This window comes from Lactuca saligna, chromosome 3 (genome assembly GCF_052625555.1).
Source record: "Lactuca saligna cultivar CGN05327 chromosome 3, ASM5262555v1, whole genome shotgun sequence".
Lineage (NCBI taxonomy): Eukaryota > Viridiplantae > Streptophyta > Magnoliopsida > Asterales > Asteraceae > Lactuca > Lactuca saligna.
In genome coordinates, this window is record NC_136419.1 from 81,970,532 (window position 1) to 81,975,308 (window position 4,777).

Here is a 4,777-nt window from a genome sequence, read left to right on the forward strand (position 1 = left end):
ACAACACATAGTTACCAATTTTTTTCGAGGCCAAAGCTAAACTTGAATACTGAATCATATATATACCGATATACTTGTTCAATTAGGGTTTTAGGACTGGAAATTCGGTTTTAGAGCTACTTAAAACCAAATTTTAGAACACTAGATAACAACTAATGTAAACAATTACCTAGTACGAAATATACGTTGTTTTTCCTTTTTCCATCATTGTTCTCTGAGAAGTAACCTTAAATTATAATCAGGCAAAATATATAGTTTGACTTCTACATGTAGAGTCCACTTCACAAAATTATCAAAGAAAGAATTTGTGCACTATTGGTGATTAAATCAATTTAAGCTGAAATGCAGAAAGCAAGATATAAAACGAAGACAGCTTTAACACAAGCTCAAATGCAGAAAGCAAAAGTACAAGATAAATGAGAAGAAAAAAGGAAACCGATAATTACAACAGCAGTGATAAGCTTGTCATGGAGTAATAATTCTATGACCACTACAAGAATAAACGAGGTCTACAGGACGTCATATGTCGTCTCTAAAGATAACCTATAGGGACGACATGTCGTCTCCATATAATTGACAATTTTTTTTTTACTTTTACAGCTACAGCCGTCTTACCATATTAAAGCGGGAAAAGCAACTAAATTAGGCGCGTTTTGGGGAAGGCTATAGGAGAACAACCTCTTTGTTTCGTTCACGCACACTCAATCATTAGTCTCTATCTCTCACTCACTCTCGATCGGAGATTCTCCTTTCCCGAATTTCGACCATTATCTTCTCCTCTGGCGACTTCCTCACCTCCCACTCCCCGTGCATCTTCTTCCTCTCTCTATGGATTGTCATGCTAGTTGTCGAACACCACCATTACGCTCAACAACGTCGATTAGTTTCAACGCCGCCGATTCGGACTATCGGCTTCCTTTTGACATCCAATTACGATTACTATTGAATACAAGCCCTACACCAGCTACCAGGTTAGTAATTCTCTGTTTGAACCTATAATTGAGGTATATGTTAGAAATTATGTAATTTAAACTGGAATTGGGATATAAGTGAACGATGATGACGACGACAAACTCAAATTCGATAGAGATTTGTTTTCAATTTTGCTCTGTACGGTTTCTTTGGCTGCAGCAAGCTTATTGTATGTTCAAGGTAAGTTATATTATTGTTGAACCTCATCTTTGTTTTTACAAATCTCGATAACTCTGTGATCTAAACAAAGTTAGCTGAAATCATGTCAATTTGTTGTATGTACAACTTGCTAATCTTCTAAAACCTATAATTCTGACTATCAGCGTCCTTTTATGCGATTCTTGTGTGTGTACTTGGTTTTTATACAATTCCTGTATACATAATTGTTTATTATGCTTTTGAATTCCATAATTATGGTGTGTATAGGATTGGAGAATCGAATGAAGTTGCGGTCACCTAGCCACCTGAGTAGTCTTGGAACGAGGTGATTGCCAGATTTACTTGATGTTCACTAAATGATTATCCATCTATTTTTGATATTCCGAAAGGGCAGTCATGTTATTTTTTCTCATTGTGTGAGAGTATTTTATATTTCCTGAATAGCTATATGCGGAGTCATTAGCTAGGTTTGCAGGAGGTTCTCCATATATCTACCCTCTCTATGGACTAGGAGAATCACCTCAGGTATAATCAATAACAAAAGATTCGTTTATTTAATTATTTAATCTACTATTTGAAAATATTTTAACTTTATCTGATAAATATTTTCAAGCATTTGCTCGTTTGAGTGCAGTCTATGGCGGCACCTACGTGCTCAACAAACCACAATGCAAGGTAATCCACAGAACTGGAATTCCAGATTCCATTCCATTCCAAGGATGGAATTGAATTTTGTTAGATTTTCTTCAAATCCCATGTTTCATGAGTGAAGGGAATTCAATTTCATTCCTTTAAATTCTTCATTTTTTTACAAAAAGACCAAAATACCCTTTGTCAAATTCCAATTCCATTGACAGATTCCATTACTTTCAAAAAAACAAGTAGAGTTTGAAGATGGGAAAGCAATTGGTGTTACATTAGAAGGAGAAACTGCAAAATGCAAAAAAGTAGCTATGGGGGCGATGTATCGTCTCTGTAGGTCCAACAATGGGGATGATAACCACAAACCAACAAAAATGATATGTCTTCTCTAAACAGTATCTATGGCGACGATATTTATAGCGACGACCCAAGCTATCTATTGCGACAGGGCTATAGCGACAAAGGCTATAGGGACGACTTGTTGTTACAACCACCTATAAAGTCGACTTTATATAACCTATAGAGACGACATTTGTCATCCCTATAGGTCTCCTTTCTTGTAGTGACGACTGAAACTCTGTATTTTTCCTAGCATCTCGCTAGGTGTGTTTTCATGAATTCTTGTCTAGCAGTTCAAAAAAGGCAACTCCATGCTTTTTTGCATAAGTTTACCCTATGAAAATGTAGGTTAGATCTAAAATAACAAAGCAATTTGGATTTTACTTTGTGTGCTGAAGCAGGTGTGAAGCGAAAGAACAAAACGGTGACAAAAATTAGAAGGAAACAGTGAACAGGAAGAAAGCAAGTAGGAACAAGGGAAGAAGAAATAGGGGACAGGAGAGGTAATCACACAAAATACTTGTTGGCTAAGTTTTCTTTGATTAAACCTAAAAACCGGATGAAAAGAAAAAAGGAATTAAAAGATCACTCCTACTTATAATATAGATAAAATAAGGAAAAATGTCACTATAGCATAATCAAAACAGTATTACGGTTGACCGGTGTGATAAAAAAAAATATTGGTTTTACTTTGTTTTATATCATTATTATGTAATTTGTTCTCATATTAGTATAATGACAAATCTACCAAATTAAAAAAACATATGAATGAATAAAAGAATAACAATAGATTAAAAGTCAATAAAATAAAAGAATAGAAATCCATTAAAACACAATTAAATGAAATAAAGTTCAAAACAGAAAAAGTCAAAGCTATTGCTCTAGAGTTATTGCTCTAAGATGTTCAAAGGTGCTAACAATTATATTTGCATATATAGTATTATCCTTGTAAGAGATAAAAAGAGCAAATAATACATTAGGTAGTGCTTCATGCATGATAATTACGGTCAGACATATTAAAAACTATATGAAATAATATCCTGATAATTTTGACAACTCGTGCAAGAATGCAGATCCCACCATGTGGTAACATCTTGTATTTCTAGGGTGACCTAGTTGTATCATAAGCTTTAGGCACCTACCACAAGTCAAATATAAAAAATGTAAAATGATTACAAGGACTTTTTCTCATTCATGCTTTATAAACTTTGAATACTCGTCTGTACGTAAATGTTAGATGATTATAAGATGAATTAGTAACATTTTTATTTGAACAACTCAGAACAATTTTCTATACAAGGAAAGCGCGGAATCTAACGAGCGGCCAGAGCATACAAAACAACAAGAGAAGAAGACAGATTACATCCAGCTATCTAAAGACAAGTTTCTACCGTATTTGTAATGAAGTCTAAACTATAAGAAGCTATTGTTAATGACTTCCGAGGCGAGAATAGAGATGCTTTTAACTTTGCAGTTGAAATGAATGTCGTTCTGGGTGCACCAATTGGCCCATAGGAAGGCCCGAATCATAACCCCATATTTGATGGCCTCCACATTCGTTCCTATGAGATCCTCTCCGTTGAGCAAGTCTTCAAGCTCAACCCCCTGTGATAAATCTGGAAGTTTAGACCATTTTACCCTTAAGTTTGCCATAAGCTGCCTTATTGTGGAACACTGCATAAACAAATGATCTGTAGATTCTGGATAACAATTGTATAACGAGCACAAGTGCATTGGAATATGAATGCCTCTGTACAAAAGGTTTTCAACCGTAGGTAATTGATTAAGGCCCAGACGCCAAATGAAGGTATTTATTTTTCTAGAACGTCATTACACGGAACTGTCTTGAGAGAGGTATTATAAAGTGTGATATCGTCCATATCCTTTCTAAGTGAACTGACCGTGTCCAGTACATCCTTTTCTAGAGTCCACTTCCAGTTATTCCCATCTTGTGTAAGCATGTTATTCATGTGTAAACCAGCCTTATTCAGAGTCGTGTTGATGCTACTAATTCCACCCTAAACATTAGATTTCCGATAAGCATGGATGACTTCCCCAAGGCGTCCCATGTCAACACAAAAGGCTTTTATCACGTCCTTGTAGATTCCTTCAGTACTTGCAAAGAAGCACCAGCATCATTTACCTAGAAAGGCTAAATTTGCTGCATTAACGCTGCAAATGGTCAAACCTCGCTTCTCCATGTTATTCAACATTTTTTACCACGAAACCCATGTAATTTTCTTTGAATCAGCCTTTCACCCAAGAAGAACCTCCATTAGATACTTTCAGTCTGAGTAACCTTATCAAAGTCATTAAGAAAATTAAAAAAATCTACAAAATTAGGGGTTTATGCTTAACACAACTAAAAGTTCAACTAATGAATTTATCTTGTTAAAAACTCATAAAAGTTGAAATGTGTTTATGTATATCAATATGTATGTTACCTCCATAACCAAGGAACAATGCTGTAAATGCTCGGTTTTCAGGTGAATTTCTTAAATTCTAAAGGTTCATTGATTTTTCATATTAGCCTATTATGCTGGGCGTAAGCATGGGACACTGGGCATACCTTGGCGAACCTTGGACACGGGATTTTCCCCCTAGTACACTGGCCATACTCGAGCTAGAGGCAAAGCATATATTTTATGGTTTGGACCTTATTTAA

General features: G+C 35.4%; 1 long non-coding RNA gene across 6 annotated transcripts; it reads left to right on the top strand.

Moving 5' to 3' along the window:
- Window positions 1–664: 664 nt before the first annotated feature.
- On the top strand, window positions 665–4,449 carry LOC145036955 (uncharacterized). 6 transcript variants are annotated; one of them, XR_013678590.1, is made up of 5 exons: window positions 665–971; window positions 1,399–1,456; window positions 1,576–1,656; window positions 1,766–2,615; window positions 3,395–4,449. It is a non-coding gene; the product is annotated as an uncharacterized LOC145036955 (long non-coding RNA). The 6 variants fall into 6 exon arrangements; XR_013678591.1 differs by having other exon boundaries at window positions 1,399–2,376; window positions 2,511–2,615; XR_013678589.1 differs by having other exon boundaries at window positions 1,399–2,376; window positions 2,514–2,615.
- The last annotated feature ends 328 nt before the right edge of the window (window positions 4,450–4,777 follow it).